Raw genomic sequence first — 15,908 nt, forward strand, 5'->3', positions numbered from 1 at the left:
ATTAAGAAGAATTCCAAACCATTTTATACATGCATAAAACAAAAGGGTAGCTTTGGAGAAGGGAAGACCACTCAGAAAGAAAGGTGAGAATGTATATCAGGAGCCAGACGAGGTGGGTGTTGTACTGAAGTCAGCAGATGCTAGATTCTGAAGCCAAACACAATCTGCTGGAGGAACTCAGCAGTTGAGCAGCACCAGTGGGAGGAAATGAATGGTTAATGTTTTGAGCTGAAACTCTTTAACATATGGGCTTGAAACATTGATCATTCTTTTTCTCCCACTGATGCTGCTTGGCCCGTTGAGCTCCTCCGGCAGGCTGTGTTCACCAAGGATAAGGACATGAGGGGATAGTGAGAATAGGGGAGAAATGGTGATATTAGAGGCCATATTGCTAAAATAGGAAGAGGTGTTAATTCTTTTGAACAACATTAAGATGGATAAATCCCCAGAGCATGATAGAATCTATCCCAAATTATTGAGAGAGACAAGAGAGGAGATTTCTGGGGTCTTGACAGAGATCTTCATGTTCTCTAGCCACAGGCATGGTCCCAGAGGGTTGAAGAAAGCCAACATTGTACTTTTAAAAAGGACAATGAGGACCAACCAAAAGAATTATAGTCTGGTGAGTGGTTAAGAAATTACTGGAGAAAATTCTTAGGGATAGGATTTATACACAGACATTTTCAGATAAGCAACGTGGCCTTTTTTTAAGACATACAGCACGGTAACAGGTCCTTCTGGCCCTTCACCCCATGCCGTCCAATTACACCCAAATGACCTACAATCCAGTACATTTTTTTTGAAAGGAGGGAAGTAACCAGAGCACCTGGAGGAAACCCATGCAGACACAGGGAAAACATACAAACTCCTTACAGACAGCACTGGATTTGAACCCCAGTTGATCACATTTGTAACAGAATTGCTATTATTAATCTTTGGTTAAAAATTATATATATGTTTTAGTAAAGGGATTTTGTGGGCTGAACAGGGACACAGACATACACATAACTCTTTGAGATGAGACATGGCAGCTCTTTCCAAGAGGCAGCATCGGAAAACAGCAATAAAAATTACAATTGAATGATTCATTCAATTGCTAGAACAATAGTGATGGCTCAGGGGAACCACCTGTGTACACAAAGAGGACTTTTGATTCAATGGGCATTAGACAGAGAGGAGTCATTTACTTTTGAATGATATAAAGGTGTCCACTACCTTTTGGAGGGCTTTATGCTCAGGGGTATTGGTGTCCCCATACCAGACCACAATGCAGCCCACTTTCCATCGCAAATCTGTAGAAATTTGCCTGGGTTTCAGGTGTCAAAGTTCATCCTTAACATTTGTAAATGGCTCTAGGTGCTTACTATTTGTGTGAGTCTCTTTTTTAAACGGTAAATATTTTCATTAAATTTATATATTAGCTATTTGAAAGACTGCCATTGTTTAGCTATCATTCAAGATTCAATTTATTGTCATGTAATAAACTGTCATATTACACAAAATTCATTTTGCCTGTTGTAAGGCAGATTCGCCATCAGCAGAAATTTCCTGAAGCACCTCTTACAGTCAGAGAAAGAGAAGCAAAAGGAAGTCCGCCCAGAGTCATCATATGTCTGTGGATTTGCCCCAGGATTCCCACAGCCTCCACAGCCACACAGAGTCCAGTCCAAACTGTCAGCAGCCCAAGATCCCGATCCGAACATCCAACACGATTAGGAACCTTCCAGTGCCTTCAGCACCTTCTCGCATCCTGGTTCCAATACTTGGTACCCCTTCAGCCAGTTTCAAGCCAGTCTTCAGCAGTACGCGGCCTGGTGGGAGCCCCTTGACTGCAGACTCCAGCAGTCCACAGCCTCTGTGGGTTCCTCGCCTCAAATCGCCTGCAGCCCGCTTGTGTGGTTCCTTCAGCCTCAGAACCGTTCACTGGTCTGCCGCTGTGGTGACTGTCCTGTGAGTCACCTCTGCTTCTCCTTCTCAGACAAGGGTTAGTCTTCCTGTTTTCTGGTGCCCTGCACCAGTCCCTCCACTTCCCTGGAGTCTGCAACACGCATGGATGCTGCCAATCATAGGCCCCGCCATCTTGGGCGCAGATCCTGCGCTCACAGCATTTTAAAATAAACTGTCGGCCCCTTTAACATGCCATAAAAAGCCTGTATGGAGCTTACGGCAGTTAGACTGGGCAGTTGGACCCTGCGGGAGCACTAGGTCTCCATTCCCCATTCTTCGTGGGTCTGCATCAGTGGCAGCTCCGCCATTACAGCAACTCCAGCAGTACCACCATCATGTCTTTTAATGTGAAGGATACCATAATATTCAAAATGAGACATCGCAAAATATTTGTATGATCTTCATACCTTACTATAGAACCATAACCTTCTTGTGCTAATAGCTTGTTGTGATTGTGAGTGTAGTTTTGGCATTTCATGACCCGATTACAAAGATATTTCTCTACACTATCATTTCATAGTTACTTAAGTTAATACTGGCCTGATAAGTCTCCAGGCAAATTATGTTCAGTAATAAGTGAAGCTAATATGTGATTATATGATATTATGGTCCAGAACTGTAAAAGAACCGCATATTAGTGTTAGAACTGGAAATTATGGCTTGAATAGTAACAATAATTAGATACATGAAGATATAAATGGAAGCAAGCAAGAGTTCAGATTCCCAGTTTCTGTGCACAATTGGCTGTGACAGATCCTATATTTCAGTCATCCTGTTTAACTGGTTTAACCACAAGAACACCATAGCACACCACAAGATTGACTTCGATCCATCCCCAATTCAGGGGTGGGGAAGAGCTGGAAGAGTGCTTAATCTCAGGGAATTTCCGATTCACAGCTGCTCAGATTTTCCATGGAGGGATAAGATTCGTCAAAAGAAGGATTTGGGAACTACATCTGCTCCTCTTGGCCCACAACCTGTATTGTGAAGGCATTCATTTTCTCACTAAAGGTAACTTCAGCTCACTGACCTGGGAAACCAGCAAGTAAAAATTTTGAGCATATGAATATTGTACAATATATATGGCAATAAGCTCTTTATCATTATAATCTGCTATTAAACCTCCAAAACAGGTTAAGTCCGAGACTGCAAGCCTCAATAAATGATTTAAAGCACTAACCTTCACCCTCGGGATGTCTACAAACTCCAAGGCGTAGGACTCAATACCCCACTGTGTAATTAGATCACTTCAAGACCACAAACAGTGAGGATTGGAAAGAACATCTCCTCCATAATTTCCATCAGTACTGGAGCACCACAGGGCTGTGTTCTTAGCCCCTTTCTCTACTCACTTTACACTTATGACTGTGTGGCTCGGGGGGGTGGGGGGGGGAGTGCTGTCATGAATCTACCTATAGTTAATGCTGTGGGGCACAAGGATGCTCTTTTTATTGCATCGTGTCACTAGACACTACTGAAGCTTGATGCACAGTAGTGATGCAGTCGGGGCAAGTAGAGAGTCACTAGCATGCGTCAACCTAAACGCTACTGACGTGAGGGAGTGGGGCAGGTCTGACATCCAGACCCATTGGTGCCGACACTGTAGTGCAGCAACAACAACCTTGTACCCAATGTTAACCAAAACTAAGAAGCTGATTGTTGACTTCAGGAAGGGAAAACCAGCGGGATCAGAGGTGAAAAGGGTGATTAAGTTCTTGGGAGTTACTATCTCGGAGGATCTTTTCTGGACACCAATGGAATTATGAAGAAAGCACATCAGCGCCTCTACTTCCTCAGGAGTTTGTGGAAATTTGGTATGACACCAGACACCCTGGCAAATTTCTACAGATGTTTGGTAGAAAGTGTGCTGAGTGGCTACACCACAGTCTAGTATGGAGACCCTGATATCTCTGAGCTTAAAGCCCTCCAATACAGCAAAGGACATCACAACCCTCCACATTATTGAGAACATCTACAGGGAATGTTGCTGTCGGAAAGCAGCAGCAATCATCAAGGATCCATGCCAGCCAGCACACACTCTATTCTTGCAGCTGCCATCAGAAAAGAGGTATAGGTGCAATCAGACTTACATCACCAGGTTCAGGAATAGTTGCTACCCCTCCACCATCCTCCACAACAAACTCAATCAGAGATTAATTCAAGGACTCTTAATTGTGTACTTTATTGATTTATTTAAATTCTCTCTGTATTGCAGTTTGTTTATATTTCTTATTCGTTTTAAGTTCTTTATTTGTTTACCTGTATAGGCTATGTAGAGAATTTTTTTTACACTACCAATTTGTGGTAATTCTGCCTCGTCCTCAGTAAAAAGAATCTCAGGGTTGTATGTGATGTCACGTATGTACTCTGACAATAAATCTGATAAGTGAAGTTGATAGTCTACCCAATTCTCCATAATCTTTAAAGCACTGTAGATGGGCCAGAGTAAGGGTTTTAAAATGTTGACATTTGACCCAGCTTCTCATTTACTTTTGGTCCCAATATCAGTCCCATACCTTTCAATGCATCATTATATCATTTAATTTTCATTTCATTGTTCATTGAGGTATATAACATAACATAACATATAACATAACAATTACAGCACGGAAACAGGCCATTAGGCCCTTCTAGTCCGCACCGAACCAAACACCCCTTTCTAGTCCCACCTCCCTGCACAATGCACATAACCCTCCATCTTCTTCTCATCCATATACCTGTCCAACCTTTTCTTAAATAATACAATTGACTCCGCCGCCACTATTTCTCCCGGAAGATCATTCCACACAGCTACCACTCTCTGAGTAAAGAAGTTCCCCCTCATGTTACCTCTAAATCTCTGCCCCTTAATTCTTAACTCATGTCCTCTTGTTTTAAACTTTCCTCCTCTTAACGGAAATAGTCTATCCACATCCATTCTGTCTATCCCTTTCATAATCTTAAATACTTCTATCAAATCCCCTCTCAACCTTCTACGCTCCAAAGAATAAAGACCCAATCTGTCCAATCTCTCCCCATACTCCAGATGCTTAAACCCAGGCAGCATTCTGGTAAACCTTCTCTGCACTCTCTCCACTCTGTTTATATCCTTCCTATAATTAGGCGACCAGAACTGCACACAGAACTCCAAATTAGGCCGCACCAACGTCTTATACAATCTCAACATCACCTCCCAACTCCTATATTCCATGCAATGATTGATAAAGGCCAGCATACTAAAAGCCTTCTTCACCACCCTATTCACGTGAGTTTCTACCTTTTGAGGTTAAATGCTTGTTTGTTGCAAATCAGTCAACCACATTATTTTACCGAAGTCAGGTATAGATGCACAAGTCAAATCAAATTCCACATTAGTTCAGATGCAGCCCTCCTTAAAGATCAAGAATAAAATTTCAACAAGGCCCTTTTATGAGATGACATATCTGATTGTGGAATTATTTTATTTCCAAACTGAAAAAGATGACCTAGATGTTAACTCCCAGCTCAAGCCCACAGGCATACATGACATACTTTGGCTAATTGCCCAGGTATCTCATTTCCCTTTTATCTCAGTGTTGCCAGAAAATGGGAGGGCCATCTCTGCATCTTTGTCCTCTTAAGGGATTTGTCAAAAGGCCTGTCAAACAAAGAACCAATTCCTCTCCCTTGAGTACATACTAATTTCATGCTGGATACACTTTCATGTTTACTCTGCAGAAAACATTAACATTTTATGTAGAAAGTCAATTTTGCATTTGCCTTTTGTCTTAATATGAATGCATAACACAGTCCCTTTCAAATATTTAGTTATTTGCTGTAACATTAGACAACAAAGATGCACCAAGATGCCATCTTGGCGCCTCACAGTTTGGCGGGCAGCAACCTCCTTTGAAGAAGACCGCAGAGCCCACCTCACTGACAAAAGACAAAGGAGGAAATACCCAACACCCAACCCCAACCCACCAATTTTCCCTTGGTGTCTGCCTGTCCCGCATCGGACTTGTCAGCCACAAACGAGCCTGCAGCTGACGTGGACTTTTTACCCCCTCCATAAATCTTCGTCCGCGAAGCCAAGCCAAAGAAAAAGAGACAGCAAAGATTATGCTTCCTGAATATTTTTGGGTGTAGTTTATGGATTTTTGGGCTGCTGATCACAAAACGTTTCCTTGAACGTTTTCTATCACGTACTGTTTTTTTTCCAGATAAAACATATCCCTGTCATATTTTAAGTTGACTTAAAGATACAAAATCATGAAGTGCAACATGTCATCAAAAATTTATTTTCTGCATTCATACTTAGACTTTTTCCCTTCTGATCTTGGAGCAGTCAGTGATGAACATGGTGAAAGATTTCATCAGGGCATTGTGACCATGGGAAGTGGGATTAGGGAAACTGGAAGCTCAAAAGCAACAATTCAGACAGCTCAGCCTTCAATACCATTATTTTCTCAGTGCTGGTCAAGAAGCCACAAACTCGGCCTCTGTACCCCACTCTGCAGCTGGATCCTTGACTTTCTCATTGGAAGACCACAACCAGGCACACCAAGGATGTATGTTTAGCCCACTCCTCTACACATTATACACCCACGGCTGTGTGGCCAGGCGCAATTCCAATGCTGTCTACAAGTTTGCCGATGACACCACAGTTGTCAACAGAATCACAAACACCCATGAGGAAGCGAACAGGAGGGAGGTAGGTCAGCTCGTTGAATGGTATAATGACAACAACTTTGCACTCAGCATCAGCAAAACCAAGGAGATGATTGTGGACTTCAGGAAGGAAGTCATAGGAACACAACCTAGTCCTTATTGGGCTCAGTAGTGAAGAGGGTCAAGAACTTCAAATTCCTGGGAGTCAACATCTCCAAGGATCTGTCCTGGAGCCTCCATGTCGAGGCAATCACAAAGAAGGCTCACCGGCAGCTATACTATGTGAGGTCTCTTAGGAGATGCAGTATGTCACTGAAAATACTTGGAAACTTCTACAGGTGTACCATGGAGAGCATTCAGACTGGTTACATCACTGCCTGGTATGGAGGCATCAACTCACAGGACAAGAATAAACTCCAGTGGGTTGTTAACCTGGCCTGTGACATTACAGGCACCAGACATGAGGCGATGCCTTAAAAAAGTAGCCTCTATCCTCAAAGACCCCCATCACCCAGGCCATGCCATCTTCACTCTGCTACCAATAGGAAAAAGGTACAGGAGCCTAAAGACAACCACTCAACGGCACGAGGACGGCTTCTTCCCCACTGCCATCAGATTCCTGAATAATCACTGAACCAAAGACTGCTTTACTTTTTGTGCACCATTATTTTTGTTTTTGTTATTTATAGTAATGTTCAATGATAGTTATAATATGCATATTTGCACTATAACGCTGCCGCAAAACACCAAATGTCGTGACTTGTTCATGACAATAAATTCTGATTCTGATTTTGATTCTTGAATCTATCAATGCTGGCCAACTATTGTTAGACACTGACACAAGTGGCTGAGTATAAACGAAAATCAGCGGCAAAACATTTTTACGTCAGTTGATCTAATGCAATGTGTCAGCGTCATTATGTGATTAAACATGCTAAATTCAATAAAAGTTAATCTAATGTTTCCCCATCTTCTTAAGTGATACAGCAAATCTGAAATTATCTTTGTATTCATCTTGAAATTGTCTATCATAATCCCCAATTTATTTTTTAGGAAGCAGATCTTTTGAAAAAAATGTTGTCCAGTATAATTAGTTCACCTACCCACCAGGAAATAAGAGCAAGAGTCAATCTCCTCAAGACTGCCTCTCCATTCAACATGGCTGCTCTGGCCCAGATCTTAACTCCAATCTTACAGAGCCCTCAATTTCTCAATCATTCAGAAATTTGTTTACCTACTGTAAATGCCTCCCATAATCTAATCCCCGCAGCCATATGGGATAGAGAATTCTAGAGATTTTCCCACACTCTTTGAAAAGGAATTCCGAGGCATCTTATTTATAACTGATCACCCTTTATCTTATAACTCTGTCTTTCTGTTTTACATACTCTTACTAATGGAAGTATCTCAGCTTATGCCTCTTTATGCTCCCTTTTGATCTCATAGGTTTCATAAAATCTCCATCCATTTTTTTGGAGTCCAAAGAATGTAGATTGAACTTTGAACTTTGAACGTTCAAGGAAACGTTTTGTGATCAGCAGCCCAAAAATCCATAAAATACACCCAAAAATAATCAGGAAGCATAATCTTTGTTGTCTAATGTTACAGCAAATAACTAAATATTTGAAAGGGACTGTGTTATGCATTCATATTAAGACAAAAGGCAAAGAATGTAGATTGAACTGTTCCGATTGGACAACTCTTCCAACCCAGAAATTATACTCATGTATTTTGGCTTCATTGCAAACATAGTTTACCTCAAATAAGAGACCAATACTATGTACATTAATCCAAGTTCAACCTTATCAAAAATTGTAACAAAACTTACCGTATATGCTGCTGTATAGGACAATATGTGTTTAGGATGAACCCTGGAATTTCCACCTAAAATGTTAGTTTTGAGCGATACCCTTTGAACAAGAGGACCCTTTAAATTTGGCACGATGCTGGCCAGTGGATGCTGTTAAAACCAAATCACAATATTTTAATTGCAAATTATAATTTAAAGGTCTAAATTTTATTTGGAGATATTAAAATAAACAACTGTCACCTCCTGTACAGAGCCGACATCTGTTGAAACAGGTGGGTGGACCTCTCAGAGGAGAGCTCAGACTTCACAAATAACTAACGCAAGACTGCATCAGAGCTGGCAGGAAGATGGCGGCGGTGTGACAATTTTGTCATCAAGGTAAGAATTTAAGACTCATCGTGTATGTTGACCCTAATTTTAAGGTAAAAATTTTAAGTTTCACGATCATCTTATACATTTGAGTATACGGTACCTATTTTTAAACTTCAAACCAATTTGTCATTTGGCTTTTTAATTATTGCTCCACCTAACCTTTTGTGTTTCACAACCAAAAACATCCAGATCTGCCTACTTGTAAATTCTTACTCATGACTTCACACCTTAAACTTCATTTGCTATATTTTTCCATACTCACTCAGTCTGTGGCTGCTTACGTTCTATGTTAGAATCCAAATAACTTCATTGCAATATGCCCTCCAATCTATTTTTGTGTAATTTATAAACATAGGAAATAATTGGGAGATAAGGACTAATCCTGGATTCACCCACTCAGTATGCCTTTCCAGTCTGAAAAATACAAGTGTGTTCTTATTCATTTTTGTGATAACCAAAGTTTAATCTTCACTGACTTTTCCCTGAATATCAAGCTCTTCTTCCCGAGCCTTTTATGTAGCACCTTATCAAGTGGCTTCTGATAACCCAAATACAGTAAAATCCCTGTTACCTGAAACTCAAGGAACCAGCAACCTCAAGCAACTAGCAAAATATAAACAGTAAACAATATGAAAGTTTAAAATTGGCACGCCTCATCGTTAGTTTGCCAATCAGTTAACACGTAATCTCTAGCAACTGGAAAATTTACTTATCCAGCATCTACCAATTCCTATAGATGCTGGATACCAGGAGTTTTTACTGTACTCTGCTGTTGTATGGGAAAGGAAACATTTGGTGGGTTCAAAGAGCAAAGAGACTGGACACAGGTTGAACCCAGGAAGGCACTTTATTAAAACACGTAAGGGGGTCACAACAGGGATAACACACTAGTATTCTCAATCACGATACAAACTATATTCAGTCACTTCGGACTTAGCACCTACCGATACAAGTAACTGTGTACAGACTTATACCAACCAAGGATTACAAAACACTACCTGCCATTCCTGGTCTAATGTGGGCACAGCTACAATGCTATCTAACAGCCCTGATCTCTGTGTAGTGCACACCTTACCCAATGACTCCACTCCAGCATTGTCCAGAGTTCACAACCTGGAGTAGAACAGAATTTGTCTCAGGACTGAAGAGCAAAGAAAAAGACCTAATCTGTGCACTGGACTTTATAGTGCAGTAAGGTGGAGGGTCCAGCCCAGATAATAACTAGGTGATTAAAGGAGCCAATGGTCAGTTGTGCACTAATAGATGGGCAGGGTCCAACCTTGATTGTTCTGTCAGTGCTTGTCAACAAGCTCCAAACCCTGGGCCTCTGCATCTCCCTCTGCAATTGGATCCTTGACTTCCTCATCAGAAGACCACAGTCAGTACTAATTGGAAACAACCTCTCCTCCTCACTGACTATTAATGCAGGCAGACCTCAAAGATGCGTACTCAGCCCACTGCTCTACTCACTATATACCCATGACTGTGTGGCCAATGCTAACTACAAATTTGCCAATGACACCACAGTTGTCAGCAGAATCACAAACTGCAATAAGGAAGCGTACAGCAGGGAGATTGATCAGCTCGTTGATTGGTGTCACACCAACAACCTTGCACTCAACATTAGCAGAACCAAGGAGATAATTGTGGACTTCAGGAAGAAGTCAGGGGAACACGACCCAGTCTTCATTGAGAGCTCAATAGTGGAGAGGGTCAAGAACTTCAAATTCTTAGGTGTCGACATCGCGGATGATCTGTTCTGGAGCCTCCATGTTGATGCAATCATGAAGAAGGCTTGCCCGCATCTATACCTTGTGAGGTGTTTGAGGAAATTGGATATGTTACTGAAGAATATTGAAATCTTCTACAGGTTCACTGTGGAGAGCATTCTGGCTGGTTGGCTGGTACAGAGTTCCCTATGCTCAAGACAAGTAAAAGCTCCAGAGGGTTGTCAACTCAGCCTATGACATAATGGGCATGAGACTTAACTCCATTGAGGAGATCTACAAGAGACGGTGCCTTAAGAAAGTATCCTCTATCCTCAAGGACCCCTATCACCATGCCCTCTTCTCTCTGCTCCCATCGAGAAAAAGGTACAGGAGCCTAAAGACGAGCACTCAGCGCCACAAAGACAGCTTCTTCCCCGGTTCTATCAGGTTCCTGAATGATCAATGAATCAAAGGCACTACCTTACTTCGACTTTTTGTGAACTATTTTTATTTATTTTTGTAATGTGGTTTATATGAATGTTTGCATTGTGATGCTGCCACACAACAACAAATTTTGTGACTTGCTTATGATAATAAATTCTGATTCTGATTGGCAGGTGATGCAAATTCAGACTAGGTTCCAGATAGAGAGGTCACCTGACTTTCTACAATCCACATTTCCATCAGGTTCCAGATAGAGAGGTCACGTGACCCACACAATCCACACTATATTCCATCACTCGGAAGTCACACCAGTCACTAATCATTAAACAGACAAGTAAAAACAATATTACAATAAAATACATTGATACATCGTTACAAAAGGTAAATACATTGTTACAGTGCATGTGCCTGGTGAATAAATGGATCGTCACAACAGAAAATAACAACGGCCTCACAGACCAAAAGGGTCATTCTTCTCCCCATGGAGTGTTGTGCTCTGGGAACTGGCTCCCAATCTGTTTGTTTTTTAGGGTCAGTCACTGACTCTCATATGTGGTCTCGCCTACTTGTCTGAGATGTACGTATAGTACATCTCATCGACACCACCTTCACCTGCGAGCAGGTAGTTCAAAGTCATCCAGCTTTCCCTTAATCTTTGGCTAGGGTTTCCACCATGGTGGCAATTCATCCAGGGGCTCCCCTGTCATTTGGAGGCATGCATTCCAGATGGCTGCCACTGTGACATCCCATGGGAAGCCAGGAATCAGCCCAGCAGATGAGCATCTAGGGTATACCAGTGATTCACATAGGAGCTACCCTCATTTGCTGGGCTGTGAACTGTTGGCCTTTTCATGCCAGGATGCTGATCCTGCTTGCAATCCCATTGATTTCTTAGACCGGTGCTGACTGAATATTTTAATTAGAGTTGATTCAAGCAGCATCTGTAGCTGTTGTTAAGTAGGATAGGTGTAAGCGGAAGACCCTCAGCTGTGTGTGCAGAAACAGTGATGTAGTTGTCACAGTCTGGTGTGGTGGTGCTTTGTGCATATTCATAGGCTCCTGCAATGCTGACCAGCAAAGGCTGCAAGAGGAGCAGTTTGAAGGGTAGTCTTCAGCTGAGGAGTGGCCAGCTGTGGAGCGGCCAGCTGAAAGACGCCCAGTATTGGGGCGTTTGGCTGGGGGAAGCAAGCAAGAAAGAAGGAAGGAAGAATGGTGAGAATGAAGGGCTGGAAGAGGGTGAGCGGCAACAGGGCAATCGGCAGGGGGACAGCCTGTGGCAGGAGGCCCAGCAGTGGGTCGGCCTGCAGCAGGAGGCACAGCAGCTGGAGGCCCAGCAAGGATACAGAAGCAGCTCACCAGAGAAGGATGAAGATACACAGATACAGAGAAGAAGATGACACAGACAGAGATAAAGACACAGAAGAAGAGGAGAAAGAAAACCAAGAATTTCAAAGAAAAGAAGGTGAAATAGAAGGACAAAGTTTAGATAAAGCCTTTTTTGAAGAACAAATTAGGTCATTAAAAAAATGGCTATCATTAGAATTGAAGAGGTGATATTAAACATCCTTTGGCAGCATAGTGGGGCAGCTGGTGGAGTGGCTGCCTCATGGTGACAGAGATAAATTTCAGTCCGGATGTAGGCTGCTGTCTGTATGGATTTTGCATGTTATCCCCATGACTATGTGGATTTCCTCCAGTTTGCGCCTACGTCCTGCTAGGGATTATGCGGGAGCTTTGGAATTATGAGGCTGTTACAGCAAGACTTCCCAGTAACCGAGAGGAAAAGGAAGGCAGAAAGGAGAAGAGGGAGGAAGGGTAAGGGGCAGGAGCACGGGCTAACAGGTTAGAGGTGATAGGTGAATGCAATGCACTGTTAAGTGCAGTCTTCTACATGGCAATGAATATGAGTCCATCTGGACATTTTCAAACCAGTTGCTTTTCTAGTTGGTCTCAAAGACATCAATAGTAAGGCTTTTCTTTAAATTACAACTGCATGTAACTGCTAGTGCTGTACAGTTAAAAAAAACCCTGGTGTCTGGCACCTACAGGAATTGGTAGATACCAGATAAGCAAGTTTTCCAGTTGCTTGAGACTATGTATTTTATTGAATGGAGAGCTAACGGTGAGGCACGCCAATTTTAAACTTCTGTATATTTTACACATTTCTGCTTTTTTTTTTGCTGGTTGCTTGAGGTTGCCAGTTGCTTGAATTTCGGATAACAAGGATTTTGCTGTATTAAGCCTCATGGTCATGCTATGATGGAATCGGGACTCATGTCTCCATATCTGTATTTGGACACTAGTTCAGTGACAATCACTTAATCATTTTCCATGGTTGAGCCAAAAGAAATCTATCTGTTCTATTTTATAACAGCCATCTTTGTCTTTTGAAATGAAACCATCAGCGATATAAAATTACTCAATTGTTTGCCACTGTGTCAGCATCATCTCACAACTGTCACTACAACCTTTTGTTAGGCACACAAAGTTGTAACAGTAGAAATGTGTTCACACAGCCCTCAATTCCATTGTAAACCACCCGGATTGAATCATACATCTACAAGGGGGGGGGAGGGGGGCCCAATGCAGCACTTGTTTAATTATGTGCTTATTCCTAAGGCAACACATAGAATTATGCAATTACTAACCCTTCACTGATGTCACAGTATATTAGACAGAGGATTTTATTTATTGCTCAGGATCTGGGCATCACTGACAAAGTCAACATTTATTGCCCGTCCCTAATTGCCAATATGAAGATGGAAGTGAGACAACATCTGGAACCATTACTTTCTCTGTTTGAATGGAACATTAATCTGCTAGTGTTTAAGTGGAATGTCTGTTTTAATACAGTAAAACCCCTGGAATCCAGCACCTACGGAGATTGATAGATGCGGGATTACTGAGTTTTCTGGTTGTTTGAGACTAACGTTTACAATGCCTAAATAATAGACCTGCAATAAGAATAAACAGTTTGAAAGACAAAAAATAATATTCTGTACTTACACTGTAAATAAATTTTACTTGATGAATATATAAACCTTAAAGCATTTACTTTATTTTCTATCACATTCTTTGAAAACATTTAACTGTCGCTGCATCCACCCTGTCCAAGAAGCCATCCAAAAGACAAACATTAATATTTATACCCCCTCCTCCAAGTTTACAGTTGAAGACTCTGTTCAGGTGACTCTTGCTAAACAAGGATAAGGAGGCACTAGGCCCTTACATGCCAGGCCTTCACCTGGAGGCTGGCTAGAATCACGAAGGGAAAATATGAAGCTTACCTTTCATAGAGCAGCCCTAAAAAGCTGAGTGACGCCATTTTATTCAAACACAATTTTATTCAGACTTTATTCAAACAGATCCTGCCAGCAAAGCACAGCCAAGGCACCTTGCTGACAAAATATTTGCTCCCATCTTCACTAAAGATTTACATATTACCTCAGAGAACATATACTTTTACAATTTTAAACTTTTATTTACATTTTTATTTATTTTCTCCAGGATGAAGAGCTGGTCGATGCCACCCGCCATTGGGGTAACTCTCTTAAAGTGTTTCCCTGGTGGTTGCATGAATTTTGGATAATAGGGGTTTACTGTATTTCGTGTGAATATCTATATTCTCCCTTTGATCATCATGAACTTTATCCAAGTATCATAAAAAATAAGTCTCTAACAAAATAATTGATACATTGGTTTTTAATTTCTAGAATTCCCTCATTTAGGGAAGCTCATATGAGATAGGGAAGAAGTAAATATAACTCCTTAATTTAAAACCAAATCAAGACACCTGCTTTTAATTAAAGTTGTGCTGCAGGAACTTCAATAAATTCAAGGTAATCACCTAGTTAACTGGCTATCCCAGTGGTGGGTGGACTCAGTACCAGAGCAAGAATACATCTGCAATTCTCCCCCCCTCCCCAAACCAAGTCTCAGAGGAGCACTGAGTAGTAGTCTGAAGGGAAAGAAAACCACAGCAGGGGCTGAGCCTTAGGGATGCTTCTGTTGGTCTTGTCTAGTTACTGTATGGATCACAAGCAGCTGCAATGGCAGGATCCGGCTGAGGCTCATCAGCCGAAGGCCTCACATCAGGGCGCAGGCTGTGTAAAACCAGATTTTGGGATTAAGGAACTGGATCCATGACTGATGAAGGTGTGATGGTGAGCAGATCTCCCGAAAGGCCTTGAGTGCACTTGCAGAGTCCTAACTCTTGAGATTTGTTGGTGTTGCAAAGCCACCTAAAGATAACTTATTATTCTTATTCAAAGTTAAAGAGCATCTTAGAAGGAAAGGAGACAGGAGACAGAAAGGAGAAACGAGACCTGCACAAATGGAATTGGGCTCTATCAGGATGGAGGATAACTTGCTTCCACTTCAGCCTTGTGGTTTCTATGTAGCAAATGAGACCAATGTGTGAACTTCTAGCTCTTCCACAAAGTGAAGCTGGAGGTGTCTGATGAGACAGTTGAGGTAGATAGTTTGTGAGGTAGTGTGCATGCTCTTTCTGCCACTTAGAGAAAACCTCTGTGAGCTCCCAATGCATGCAATGAGAATTCTCTATCCCAAACCAATGACCGTTCTCCTCTTTGAGAATTCATGGGCCAAGGGGTGGTAAACATGTGACACTTCTTCAAGCAGATATTTTTGTTACATAGGTATACAAGGTATTCAGCGCTTGACGTCCTGTTTTGCGGAAACTGCCAAAATGTTTGGCCTGGAAGTCAGCCTGAAGAAAACTGAGGTCATCCATCAGCCAGCTCCCCACCATGACTACCAGCCCCCCAACATCTCCATCAGGTTCACAAAACTCAAAACAGTCAACCAGTTTACCTATCTCGGCTACACCATTTCATCAGATGCAAGGATCGACAACGAGATAGACAACAGACTTGCCAAGGCAAATAGCGCCTTTGGAAGACTACACAAAAGAGTCTGGAAAAACAACCAACTGAAAAACCTCACAAAGATAAGCGTATACAAAGCCGTTGTCATAC

The 15,908-nt window shown here is 41.9% G+C and overlaps 1 long non-coding RNA gene across 10 annotated transcripts in view; it reads right to left on the reverse strand.

The window, feature by feature from the left end:
* Nucleotides 1–15,908, reverse strand: part of LOC138742514 (uncharacterized) — a 182,917-nt gene that overhangs the window by 165,133 nt on the left and 1,876 nt on the right. For 9 of the 10 annotated variants that reach the window (XR_011344238.1, XR_011344237.1, XR_011344236.1 and 6 more), the window contains exons 2-4: nt 9,021–9,172; nt 8,627–8,797; nt 8,405–8,536 (exon numbers count right to left, since the gene is read on the reverse strand). This is a non-coding gene — a long non-coding RNA (uncharacterized lncRNA). The remainder of the gene's footprint in view (nt 1–8,404; nt 8,537–8,626; nt 8,798–9,020; nt 9,173–15,908) is intronic. The other variant, XR_011344234.1, reaches the window with a different exon arrangement.

This window comes from Narcine bancroftii, chromosome 9 (assembly GCF_036971445.1).
Source record: "Narcine bancroftii isolate sNarBan1 chromosome 9, sNarBan1.hap1, whole genome shotgun sequence".
Lineage (NCBI taxonomy): Eukaryota > Metazoa > Chordata > Chondrichthyes > Torpediniformes > Narcinidae > Narcine > Narcine bancroftii.